The sequence below is a fragment of the Orycteropus afer genome, unplaced genomic scaffold, assembly GCF_000298275.1.
Source record: "Orycteropus afer afer isolate SDZICR_OR568_19922 unplaced genomic scaffold, OryAfe1.0 scaffold00152, whole genome shotgun sequence".
Classification (NCBI taxonomy): Eukaryota; Metazoa; Chordata; class Mammalia; order Tubulidentata; family Orycteropodidae; genus Orycteropus; species Orycteropus afer.
The window spans coordinates 5,690,682-5,704,526 of NW_006921739.1; the positions used below are offsets into that span (position 1 = coordinate 5,690,682).

The following is a 13,845-nucleotide window of genomic DNA, read 5'->3' on the forward strand; positions in this document are numbered from 1 at the left end:
AATTTCAGACTGCAGAAGTTGGTAGAAATCTTCAATTTTCTCATCTTTGGCTTTGATGGTTGTTGCATAATTTTGAATAACAGTAGTATTAACTGATCTTCCTTGGAGGGACATGGATATTTTCCTATCACTGACAGCATTGTGCTTCAGGACAGATCTTGAAACACTCTTTGTGATGATGAATGCCATACTCTTATTTACTTAGTGCCTACTTTATAAGCATTCAGGAGCTATGGTGGCACAGTGGTTAAGGCATTTGGTTGCTAACCAAAAGGTCAGTGGTTCAAACCCACTAGCCACTCCATGGGAGAAAAATGACTCACTCTTCTTCTGTGAAGATTTATAGCCTTGGTAACCCTATGAAGCAGTTCTACTTTGTCCTATAGGGTTGCTATGAGTTGGAATCCACTCAAAGGCGGTGACTGGGTTACAAATATTATCAAAGTTAGTGGACACAACACTCCTAGGAAGTAAATACCATTGTTATTACTATTTTAAAGGTGAAGGTTGAGAGAAAATGAAGTATTGTTCAAGTCACAGAGAAAGCAAGTGATAGGACACGATGACAGAAGAAGCTCTGGGAACAAAAAAGGCCAATGGTTTGAGTCTATTCTAAGAAATAGTTCTTCTGGCTCTTGTCCTCCTCTGCCTCTTCTTTCACCACCTTACAATTCCAAAAATACCAAACTCGCTGACATCAAGTCAATTCTGACTCATAATAACCCTATAGTACAGAGTAGAACTGCCCCTATAGGGTTTCCATGGCTGTAAGTCTTTACAGATGCAGACTGCTTCATCTTTCTCCCATAGAGGAGTAGTGGGTTCAAACTGCCGACCTTTGGTAGAAGCTGAATGCTTTAACCCACTGTGCCACCAGACAGTGCTCCTTAGTGTTATTTATTCTGAAAATGTTAAATGTTTAAGTGTTAACATGGAAGTCCCTGGATGGCACAAATATTTTAAGGTCAACTAGTGTCAAGCTCTGGTGGCATAGTGCCTAAGGCTAACCAGAAAGCTGGCGATTCAAACCCACCAGCCACTCATCAGAAGGAAGACTGGGCAATCTACTTCTGTAGAGATACTACCTTAGAAACCCAAGCTGTGAGTCAGGATCGACTTGATGACAGTGAGTTTGTTTATGTTTTAGTAATAGAAAGGTTCCATGAATTGTGGAAGAAAGACCTGGAAATCTACTTCAGTAAGATTATAACCACTGAAAACCCTGGGGAGCACAGTTCTCCTCTGACAGATGTGGTGCCACCATGATTCAGAATCAACTTGTTGGCAATGGGTTTGGTTTCGGTTTACCTGTTATGAGACGTTCCCCAGTACCTTCCACTTCCTGGCTGGTTATCTTTTTCACAGTGATTTAGCATTTGTGAGAATTTCTTGATGGAAGAAGCATCTTTTACTGTTTGAGTCCTAACAGCACTGGCTCTTCATGTCCCTCCTGCCAGCATGTCTTGGGAATAGGAGTGGAAGACATTGTAGCTAAAAGCATCCATCAAGCAAGATCATCCTGAATGATGTGAGAAAAACAAGATTCTCTGCAAATCAAAAAATAACAAAATGAAGCCCTAAGGATGAATTCATTCCTCAATCAAAAATACCTTTGGCTGAAATATATCCTGACACCTGGATTTGAAAAAAAGAAATGTGATACTAAAAAAGAATTAAGGTCCCCTTTCAATTTATAAATCTTGGCTACAGTTGTTAACACTCTGTTTAAGACTATATTTTGTAAAAATGCAAAATGACAGACATTTAAAGGTCCCCTAACTCCTTCAAGTGCTTTCCTTAGGATTTATTTCTACCCGGTCCTTTTAACCCCATGCTCGCCATAAGTACATTCCACACAGAAGCACTGGCTAGGGGCAAGTACACAGTAATCAATACAGCAGCCTGCTGTCCACCTCCCGTCCTTCAGGCTGAAAAAGGGTCCCTTTGTTACAGCAGACTCCCTTTGAATAGTCAGTCCAAAGACTAGGCAGCCAAATAAAATAAAACTCCCAAATATCTTGCAATGACCAGAAAAAAGTTAGAGACACTCAAGTAGAAAGAAACTTACTGGGGAGAAAAAATTTTCAGCTTTTCCTTCGTGCAAATTTTGAGACATCTTTTCTTCTCCAAAGAAGCAGGTCCAGAAAGATCTTACTGTATGCCATGGTCGAAGCAAGAACACAGAGTTGTAAATAAGTTTCAGGGTGAGTATTTGAGAGTGTTAGAGCTCCTGAAATGATTATCTGTTTGAGCAGGTGGTGTCCATGAACTGGTCTTGAGGACATATTCCCCTAGTCTTTTAAGTCTGAGGTCAAACACTTCACAGACTCTGCCACACTAAGTGATTAACAAAACTAAGTTGTAGCCGGTAGACAGCTGGGTGCTTATTGCCTTGTAAGCCCCAGTGGCTTAGGCTTGTCTTTGATTATAGGAGCTGACCTTGGTCTCTACAATAGTTGGGAAATCTGGGGTACTGGACAAACTGCAAATAGATTGCTCTGAGTTTCCTGTTTTCATTCAGATGTGTACAAATTACCTCAACATGCCCTTTTTTTTTTTTTTTTCCCCCCAGAAAACACTAAGGTCTGAAAGAAACTCTTGTTATATTGTTGCCACTTAGGTTTCACTGAGCCTGCATTATCTACTCACAGCTTTAATGACTTCCTGCTGAGAGAGGTTCTGTAGCAGTCTTGGCAGCAGGGCTAAGAATAGCATTAAATGCAAGGTTATCTAGGCATTACACTCACTGTAACATGCAATTAACTCTCCTCTTCCATTTTCATTACACAATTATTCATTAATGTCAATTTAATTTTATGCATTGTTCTACATGACCGAAGGCTGATTACGGGCCTTTTCACTCCAATATCCCAAGTTAACTGGTGCCAGCCTCACTCAGGGCTGCCTAATTGCAATTTAGCCCAGACAATTCCTCCCATTTTTGCCCTCCAGTAATGGAACCACAGATCATGGCCAGGTAAAGATTTTAAGGTGGAAATAAAGCCTTAGCTACAAAACACTTTAAGTTCAGAAAAACCTTTCCCCTTTTTTATTTAAGGGAATAAAGACTCACTGGAAAAATAAAATGAAACAAGTCCTCCCCCCCCCATAGGTTGCTTTTATAAACTGCATTTTAGCAGTTTTAATATAACTACCAAAGTCATAATATAGCCTGGGTCTAGAGACCCCACTAGGTTCCTTTAATTCAGCAACATCATTATAACACAAGGTTGTGCTGTCCAAAGCCAGGAAGTTTGAATGATAATATGGAATCCACAGGAATGCTGGATAGTATTTTCCACAGATTGCATGGTTTTTCCTGACATTAATGAATAATTACTTGTAGTTGTTGCTGTTTTAGCATAGGAACATGTTGTAGAGGTCTGAAGTTCAGTGTTGTTACGGCAGTTATTTTTTTTAACAACATGCCTCAGGAGGTAGAAATGAAAAGAACGTTACTTTTCTCAAAAGCTTCCAACTATTATGGTCTTTCTACTTCATATCAAAAATTGATTAGATATCCACCTTAAAACACTAGTCGTCATGCAGTCTAAAAGTAGTTCAGACACTCATATATCCTTGTGTCCAAGTAATTCACATTATCGTTTAATCTGCACAAACAGCTCATCATTAGCTTTTCTAGTTTTACCAGCAGACAATTATCGAAAATTAAGATTTAAAGAAGCAGCTCAGACTGCCCTACCCGCTTTCTGTTGGCTGTTACTGTTATTAAACCTGAGGGAAAGGTGTGGCTCTACTCTAATGAAATCTATTAAAAGTCAGGAAATAACTCTGTCCTCTCCCACAATGTGTTACTAGGTTCATGTCAAAGAAGGGTTTGGTGCTAGCGTCTTTGCAAACCGCTGATACAACAAACGGATAGACATGTGCTTTTAAGCAGTGTCTAATGCCCAGGGCTAGGCGATGAGACTTCTCTTCTAAAGGGACAACAAAGCAAATAAGGTACAAATAGGCATTATAGAAACTCCCTTCTTGCCATTGTGGGTAAAGCTGTGTCAGCATTTCCATTTGAAACCCCCTGTTTTCAGGGGCTTTATAACTCACCCATAAAAATTAGTTCCAAGCGAAAACTTGGCATGCAAAGTTCCAGCCTTAGAGTGAACTTTTTTTTCCCCCCTACAAATTGTCAAAGGGAGAAAAAAACAAAACAAAACAAAATCCAACCCTTTGGCTATTTTTACTTTTTTTTTTTTTTTAAGGCACAAAAATAGAAAACAGAAATGTACTAGTTGTACATTTTTTTGGAACTCTTACAAAAACATTTATAGGCCATTATGAAGCATGAGTGTTCTTGGAGTACTCCAGGTTTTCTAGACAGATGATTTTGTAAGACTCACATCATCTGTGTCTGAGAGGTGACTTTCCGAAAGTACTCTCTGTTATCTTTTTCGTTTCAGTCACGTGGAACAGATCTGCCTTATAAGCGGGCGTGATGGTTCTGATGTACACAATAGTGAGTTGTTGTGGTCTATTAGCTCAATAATCCATGCTCTGAAGTATCCGTCAATATAAATTTAGCCAATAGACCGCAGAGACTGGGGAAAAGCTTTCGCAGTTCGTGGAGCAGTTGCAGTGTGTTCTAACATACTCTAAATACGTAGGAAAATAATTGGGCCGATGCATAAATTTTCAAACTCCTTTGAAAGCAGTGGGCCAAGTTCCCACTCCATGTAACTCTAGGGGAGAATTAAATGACTTTAAACAGCAATGTTAAAAACGTAATTAACATGATTTAGGCAGAGTTGTGCAAGTTTGGTGATACAAACCGCCCGTAGTAGAATCACACTTGTAACTAACTGTGATTCATCCTATTGGTCAAAAATACGGATGAGGGCTCGGAGCAGTTTGTGATGTTTGGACACCATATGGGCTGTAACAAGGTGGTATAAGCTGATAAGTTAAGGACGGTGGTAATGAATGGAAAAAGGAACTCACTTTTACTTTCTGAGCTGGTCATGTTGTCAAGCATTAATGAAGGAATTTACTTTACTATAATTAGTAATAGTAATGGTAGTAGTAGTGGTATTCGAGTTGCTTGTGTTAAGTTACATGGCAACCATAACCGCTGAATTTACTCCTCCCCCCTTTGATTTTACACTAAATTTATATGTTACTAATAGCTAACTGCTGTCTAAAGCCTTTTTGATTCATGCTCTGTTTGCTCTCCTTCTGTGAGGTTTATGGTCAAGGGACCTAATTTGCTGACTTCATTATAAACTGCATTTTGGACAAAATATGAACTAATGGGGTTGAATTTAGGCTCTCAACTTTACCTCAAAAGTCAAACTACTGCTTTATAACAAAGAGGTATTTACCGTTGTCACTGGAGCATTTAGCTTCTTGAAGTTCACATATGATTACCAAAAAAACTCAAACCCACTGACACAGAGTCAATTCTGACTCATAGTGACCCTAAAGGATAGAGTTGAATGGCCCCATAGGGTTTCAAAACCTGTAAATCTTTATGGAAGCAGAATGTCTCAACATTTCAGTGAACAATTGAGTGCTTTAACCACTGTGCCACCAGGGCACTTTTCACACATGAAGTTAAATATCTACAAATTCATTTATGTGCCTAATAACACTACCAAATTGGACCTGCTTGTGGTTTCTACAGAGCCACTAAAGGACTTTTCTGAGATACTATGTATGTGATTACTAATAGATTTCAAGTTGCTGTTGTTAGGTGCCATCGAATCATTTCCGACTCATAGCGACTCCATGCACAGCAGAACGAAACACTGCCCGATCCCGTGCCAGCTCCATGATCCCTGCTATACTTGAGCCCATCATCGCAGCCACCATGTCAATCCATCTCATTGAAGGCCTCCCCCTCTTTGATCGACCCTGCACCCTACCAAGCATGACATCCTTCTCCAGGGAATGGTCCCTTCTGAAAATATGACCAAAATAGGTGAGACGAAGTCTGGCCATCCTGGCTTCCAAGGAGCATTTTGGGTGCACTTCCTCCAGGACAGATCTGTTAGTTCTTTTAGCAGTCCGTGGTACTTTCAGCATTCTTCGCCAGCACCACAACTCAAAAGCATCAACTCTTCTTCGGTCTTCCTTGTTCATTGTCCAGCTAGATTTCAAGTAGCACCACTCAAATCAAATCACATTTCTCATGGATTATATACCTAGAATGTGCAAGGCCTTCAGCCAGATTAGTAGCAGGTGTACGGTTTCTTGTAATTTTCTTTGTGATAATGCTGATCATGTAGCTAAATTATTTGAGTATAGGTCTCCTCTTCACCCTATTCCTTGATGACAACAGCTGAGTCATGTATGTGTGCATATTACACCCATATCACAGAGCCTGTTGTGGATTGAGTCTTTCCTTCATGACAATGGATAGCATTGCCTGAGCACTTACTACATGCCAGATCCTATTCTAATCATGCTATCTGGCAAAAATGTGTAAAGACCTCCCAACAACTTTATGAGGCAAGTATTGTCATTATAAGTATGTATATCTAATTCCAAGAGAGTAGATTCTCTTACTTTGGAGCCATCATTAGGAAAGACTAAACACTGGAAAAGCACATCATGTTTGGTATAGCAGAGGACCAACAAAAGTGAGGGAAATCTACAATGTGATCGAGTGACACAATAGCCACAACAATGAACTCAAACGTACCACAATTGTGGAGATGGTACAGGACTGGGCAATGTTTCTGTTACACACAGTTGTCATAAGTTGGAGCTAACTCAATGGCAACTAACGACAACTACAACTGTCATTATGCCCCATGTTGTAGATAAGAAAGCAGAGGTACAGAGAGTTACTAGGCCATTGACCAAGGTCACACAGTAGTAAAGGATATGGCTTAGACTCTTATCAAGGCATCTGTCAACAAATCCTGTCCTGTTAAACATGTCTTGCTGCTTCTCTACACATGCATTGAGTGACTCTATGCTAGAGTTCTTCTTCTTAAAGAAATTACAATCTGGTTGACACACCTGTGTAACGAATGGCTGCCTATGGTTAAGAACTGAAGACATTGCACAGATAATAAGGGCTGCAAGCATTTAATATGGCAGTTACCAATGTATGTTAGGATGCTAGCCAATGAAGACTTCCTGGAGGAGGTGTGACTGTTTATGAGAGTTGAAGGATCAAAATAGGTGTCAGCAAGGTGGGAGCTATTTCTGTGGTGGGGAAGGAGAACAAAGTTCATCTTGCAGGAACACAAATAGAGGCAGAGAAATGGTGAGAGAGATTGTCCAGGTAGGTGGGGACTTGAAAGTCAAGCTAAGAAATGTAAATGTAACTCTAAACAAAACATGATTTTTTGGTTAAAAAGACAGCTTAGAAGATCCTATCCTTCAAGTTTGTTCAACAATCTAGATGGCGGAATGTGTTCATTAGAATCTTGCTATTTCAGCATGGGAGAGAGCTAACTATGGTTAACACATCTTCCTTTCACAACACAGAGCTGGTCCTATGTCTTTTCTGGGGCTTCCAGTGGAGGAGAAGCTGCTGAAGTCTCAGGTTAGTGAAGACAGTAGGTCAGGAGGACATGGGTGACCATTCATCATTCAGCAAGGGCTGGTACCTGAGTTTCTCTGTCTGACATTTCTGGATACAGGCTAGTACATGAACACACATATTTCTTAGATGAAAAATTCTGATTCAGAAACTCCAGGCAAGCTCAGTGATTCTTCTCTCAACTGTCCCCCCCCCCAAAAAAAAAAATATTTGGCCAATCTCTTAACATTTCTCATAAAATCTAGTTCAAAAGTATATGTATTCTGAAAATTCATAAATTGATATCCAGCTGAAAACAAGATTGTTTTTGTTGTCAATAGCTGCCATTGAGTCAGCATCTGACTAATGACAATGACCCTATATGTAACAGAAAAAATATTCACTGGTCCTGCACCTCCCCGTGATCAGTTACAGATTGGACTGTTGTGATTCATAGGGTTTTCATTGGTTGTTTGTATTTAGTTATTTATTCATTTTAATTGTGATTTGGGTGAAAGCTTAGAGAGCAAATTTACTTTCCATACAGCAGCTCACATACACTTTGTCTCATGACATTGACTGCAGTTTCCCACAATGCAACAACTTTCCTCCTACTTCCTCCCCATCATTACCTCTTCCTTGTGTCCATCCCTCCATACACCCCTGCCCTCTGAGCTGTCTCCCTGTGCATACGCAGCCCTTCTATTCTCCCATGATTGATCTCTCCAAGGAGTGTATCTTCCTAATGTAAATGTTCACCTCATTTGCCTGTCTTTTGTTTGGCTGTAAGCCACAGGAGTGGGTTCAATTCCAAACCTGAAGGGCAGCTAGCGGCCATAGTTTCAGTGGTTTCATCAGGCTCTATCAGACCAGCAAATCTGATCCCTCTTTTTTTTTTTTTTTTAATGATTTTGAGTTTTGTTCCACATTGTTCTCCCTCTCTATACAGAATCTCCTCCATAGATCCCCTCTGAGTGATTGACAGTGATAACCAGGCACTACCCAGTTCTTCTGGTCTCATAGTTGTATAGGCTGAGAATTGGATGGTGTACCAGTCACTTGGACTAATTGTTTCCATGCATCTTTGGTTTTCTTCATCTTTCTTTTCTCTGGATAAGGAGAGACCCATCATTGCATCTAGATGGCCACTTACAAGCTTTTAAGATCCCAGTCACTACACATCATTGGTTGATTTTTGGAAGGAGATCAACAGGCCTTTCTTCCTAGTCTACCTTAGTCTGGAAAATTTGCTAAATCTGTTCAGCATCATAACAACATGCAAGTCTTCACTAACAGGTAGTGGACAGGTAGTGGCTGAACTTTAGGAGCATCGGCAGAAAATCAAACACAGGTCTAATGTGTGGAAGGGGAGAATTCTACCATGAACCACCATTGCCCTCAGAAACCAAAACCAAACCCCTGCCATCAAGTCGATTCCAACTCAGAGACTCCTACTGAGTTTCCAAGGCTGCAAATCTTTACAGAAGTGGATTGCCTCATCTTCCTGCTGCAGAGTGGCTAGCAGGTTTGAACTGGCAACCTTCCAGTTAGCAGTCAAATGCTTTAGGGACTGCTCCTTCAGAGCACCCATAAAACAGTAATCAGAATTCATCTAACACAGCTGGAAAACGATATTCACATTTGGAATGCCACTGGGGGCTGACAGCTTTCTAGAGTCTCAAAACAAGTGCTTCTCCCAGGAGCTACAGATCATCCGGGACTAGGGTTTGAACCAGTACATCCTATTATTAGGGACAAATTGACAATTTAGGTGGGCAGTGTCCCTGAAATCTGGATTTTTAGAGGGTTGTTTATTTATTTTTTTTTAAGCATCATAGAAAAAAAAAAAAAAGATTTTCACAAATTAGAAAGATTTGAGTTTTTCATGTGCCCTGGAATGATAGATGACCCCCAAAGACCATCTCTTGTCATTTGACAAATGAAGAATGCTTAAACCCAGAGAGGGTAATTTGCCAATACTGAAAACAGACATTCCACCTAGATCTCCTGACTTGCAGTCTCATGCTTTTCCTAGCTCAACGTGCTCCTTCCTAATTTATCTTTGAGGCCGTTCAGATTATTAAGGCTAATTAGAGCAAGTTCTCGGTGGTATTGATAATTAGGAGAGAGGTACCAATTTTGAGTCAGAAAACCTTGGCTGCAGTCTAAACTCTCTACCTGAAAGACTTAGAGTAAAACATTTAACTTGTGATCCTCAATTTCCTCATCTGTAAAATGTGTGTAATAATAGTACTTAGTACCCTGGACTATTAAGAGTATAAAAAAGATATTAAGTGAGGATGTTTTCAGTGGACCATAAAGTACTCTGCAAATTTAGTTGTAAAAAAGGGTGAAAATATGATGTTAAAATGTGATAATGTTTGTATTGACATAGTTTATATCTGTGTATAATTTTTCTCCTCCCACTACCCCCTAAAATACAAAACAAACAAGAAATTGGTCTTAGAACAGACTGCATTCCTGCCAATTTTTTATTCTAAATTGAGTGCTATTGGAAGGTTACAAGGCACAAGAAACTGCACATTTTAAATCATTACTATTGAAATACATCATCATGTGAACAGTGGTGGTTTCAGAGTAAAAGGAATGTGGAAAATCCTTAAAATGATTTTTTTTCTTATATATTCTCAATTATTGATAATGAACATATATTTGTCTCATAATTAAGGAAAAAGCCTTAAAAATAAATCTTCTGTTACATTTGTGAAAGTCTCCATTTGGTAGCAATAATAGTTGCTACCATTTATCCATTGCTTACTACGTGACATATACTTTAAATATATTATTAAATTTTCAAAAAATACTGTACAGTAAGTGTCATTGCTCCTTTTGTAGATAGTAACATGAGTGAGTTCTTAGGTGGTACAAACAGTTAAGCACTTGGTTGTTATTGAAAGGATGGAGGTTCTAATCCATCCAGAGGTACCTGGAAAGTAAGTCCTGGCAATTTACTTTTGAAAAATCAGTCATTGAAAGCCCAATGGAGCACAGCCCTAACCTGACACAAACGGGGCTGCCGTAAGTCAGAGACAACTTGACAGCAACTGGTTTTTTTGGTTAACGTAAGGCTCAGTCAGATTAAATCATTTGCTCGAAATAGCACAGTAAAATTGTGATTCCAATGTTTATATATATATATATATATTTTTTTTTTTTGCTATTCCAGGCTGCCCAGCTTGATTGAGAGTGGGACTTGTCAATGTTCAATCTTTCAGCTTCCCCTAAATATCGTGGTGACAGCAATTGTTTAACTGGCATTTTGAATAGTGGATAGAGGCCTGGCTCCTAAACTCAGAAGTACTAGGTTCTAATTCTGACTCTGTCGATGGTAAACTGGGGGATGACCTCATACAGGTCCCTTCACTTCTCTGGAGGCTGTAGTTTTTCTTCTATAAAATGAAGGGTTCAAATGAAATAAGTAGGTTTTGAATTAGTTTTAGTATTAGACCTAACTCACTTTATTTTTTTTCCAACTGAAATTTTAGTCGTATGACCCAGATATTAGAGTCATCTTGTCTTTTAAAATCCAGAAAAGACTATTCACGTTTCAGTCTACTCCTTCTCATAGTGACCCCTTCTTGGGTTTCCAAGGCAGTAGTATTGGAAATACTGGAAATAGATTGCCCAGTTTTCCTTCCAAGGAGTGGCTGTTGGGTTTGAACCCCCAGCCTTCAGTTTAGCAGTCAAATGCCTTAGGCACTAACGCCACCAGAGCTCCCATAAGATGAGGGGTTCAGATTAAATAAGTAGCTTTTGAATTAGTTTTAGTTTAGACCTAACTTTTTTTTTTTTTTTCAAATGAAATTTTAGTCGTATGACCTAGATATCAGACTCCTCTTGTCTTTTAAAATCCAGAAAACACTGTTCAAGGTTTAGTCTACTCCTTCTGGAAGTACAATTCCCAGAGCCTTCATCTTCTGGGTCAAAACTTCCACTTTGGAGGTTTTTTTCACTTTACCTGTTCTATACTTTGTAGATTCAAGTATGAAATTAACTTTTTTTTTCCTAATTTCCACCAAAACAAAAACAAAAGCAGCCCACTTGTGAGTTTTTATATATAGAAAAATTTACTGAATACTTTGGAAAGATGAGTTTACAAGCAAACAACTTAACATTTCTATCGGTTATTTTGTCCTTATAGGTATAGTTGTAGCATAGTGCCTAAGGCACTTGACTGCTAACCAGAAGGCTAGTGGTTCAAACCCACCAGCCACTCCTCTGAAGGAAGGTTGGGCAATCTACTTCCATAGTGATACTGCCTCGGAAACCCAAGGAGGGGTCTCTGTGAGTTGGGTCCGACTCGACGGCACATGACAACAACAATATAGGTGTAGTTACAGCTATAGATCATTAACAATGTATCATTTGGCACATCAATATTTAAAACTGACAGAATGATGCTTCTTGACCAGAGCTTCAGAGGAAGCTTCAGCACTTCACTTTTTGAGGCATTCTAGCTCTTGGTAGTGCACTTGTTAAGGCATTTGGCTGCTAAACAAAAGGTTGGTGGTTTGAACCTACCAGCCACTTCACAGGCAGAAGATGATGCATTCTGCTTCTGTAAAGATTTACAGCCTTGGAAACCCTGTGGGGCAGTTCTACCTTGTGCTATAGGGTTACTGTGAGTTGGAATTGACTTGATGCTGGTGGATTAGGACTGTGAGAAAATAGCTCTGATAGTACAATTAAGTGCTTTGCTGTTAACTGAAAGGTTGGTGGTTCAAGCCCACCCCGTGGCTCCTTGGGGAAAGGACCTGGAGATCTGCTCCTATAAAGATTACAGCTTAGAAAATTCTTTGGGGAAGTTCTATGGGGCCACTATGAGTTGTAATCTACTCAATGGCACCCAACAACAACAAAAATAGGACTTAAGTAGATACAGTTTAAAAATCACTGGGCTAGATTATCTTTAAGGTTGAATCCTCTATGAACTCTTCTTTTCCTGCCTCTTCCCCAAAACCATAAGCTACTTTCTCCTTTGAAACCCTGCTATACCTCAAGTAGACATGCAAACACATCTAAAACATGTGTTTACATATCTCTGTTCAACATCTCTTCCATCAACTAGAATGTTAAAGGAGAGCAGTGGCACATCATTATCTTTGTTCACCAGCTACTTGCGAAGCAGGCACATAATGACTGTTTGTGGATGGTTCTATATGATTTAGGACACTTGGTGTCACAGTGGTTAAGTGCTCAGCTGCTAACCTAAAAATCAGTGGTTCAAACTCACTATCCACTCCACAGGAGAAAGATGTTGCAGTCTGTGTCTGTAAAATTACAGCCTCAGAAATCCTATGGGGCAGTTCTAATCTATCCTCTAGCACTTCTATGAGCCAGAATCAACTGGATGGCAATGGTTATTTTAATGATATGATTGTATGTGACCACTCAACAGATTATCACTACAAAGAAGTGAGCTAAAAGTAACCATACATACAAGAAAGAAAACCAACTCAATATATTATTCCTGAATAAAAAATCTTGGAAAGACACCTTGTTCTTTCTCCCTCTGCATGAGCTATGTAGTTCATAGTTTGAATTTTGTGTGGGGGTGGGAAGTCCTGCTTGAAAGGTTCATTTGTAAACTTTTTGTTATCAGCCCAATTGGCTGTTTTATTTAGATCATTTCATGAAAGACCATGTTTGGATTAGTGTTGGGTATAAGTAAATGGCAGTTCTTTATCCGTTCTGAAATGCTCAAATGGCTCACCGAGGTATCACTGCAGCTGTTGTAGAACGTGTAATGGCATTAGGCACTGAGCTGGAGAGGAATATGGTGCCAGACATTTCTGGCAGCAGCTGTAGTGCTAGTGATACTCCTGGGAAGGAAGCTATCATTATCGTTAGTGCTAGGGGCAAGGCCCTTCAGTAGGTGACTTGCTGGAGATGAATCCTTGACTTTAGCACAAGGAAGGAGGAAAAGGAGTTTTATTCTTGAGTTGTAGTCATTAGTGATCTTCACCCTTGAAATTCCATTTCAATAGCTGGGCGTGAAGTGTTCATACTCCAAAGTGATTTTACATATTACCTGTATGCTTTATGTTCCTTCCTCCCTCTATCATTTTCCTACTGGTCAGATAATAGAAACCAAAGAGAACTTATTTCAGTGCCTTGTTCTTACTTGCTTCAGGGGCATTAATGCTTTTCAGCTCTCATATTGTGAATGTTTTGGGGAGCCAGGGGTCAAACTCATGTTGATCACTGTTCCATTATTTTTTTAAATAGAACCAACATATAAGAGAAACACAGATTATACCTCAGGGTAAGTTACCAAGCTCTCTCCAATGATCAACAGGAAACCCTCACATCTTCCAATCACATGCAAATTTTCT

At 39.5% G+C, this 13,845-nt stretch overlaps 1 non-coding gene across 1 annotated transcript; it reads left to right on the forward strand.

Annotated features, from left to right (window-relative positions):
- Positions 1–226: 226 nt before the first annotated feature.
- Positions 227–304, forward strand: TRNAS-GCU. Its single transcript has one exon. It is a non-coding gene; the product is annotated as a tRNA-Ser (tRNA).
- Positions 305–13,845: the final 13,541 nt, after the last annotated feature.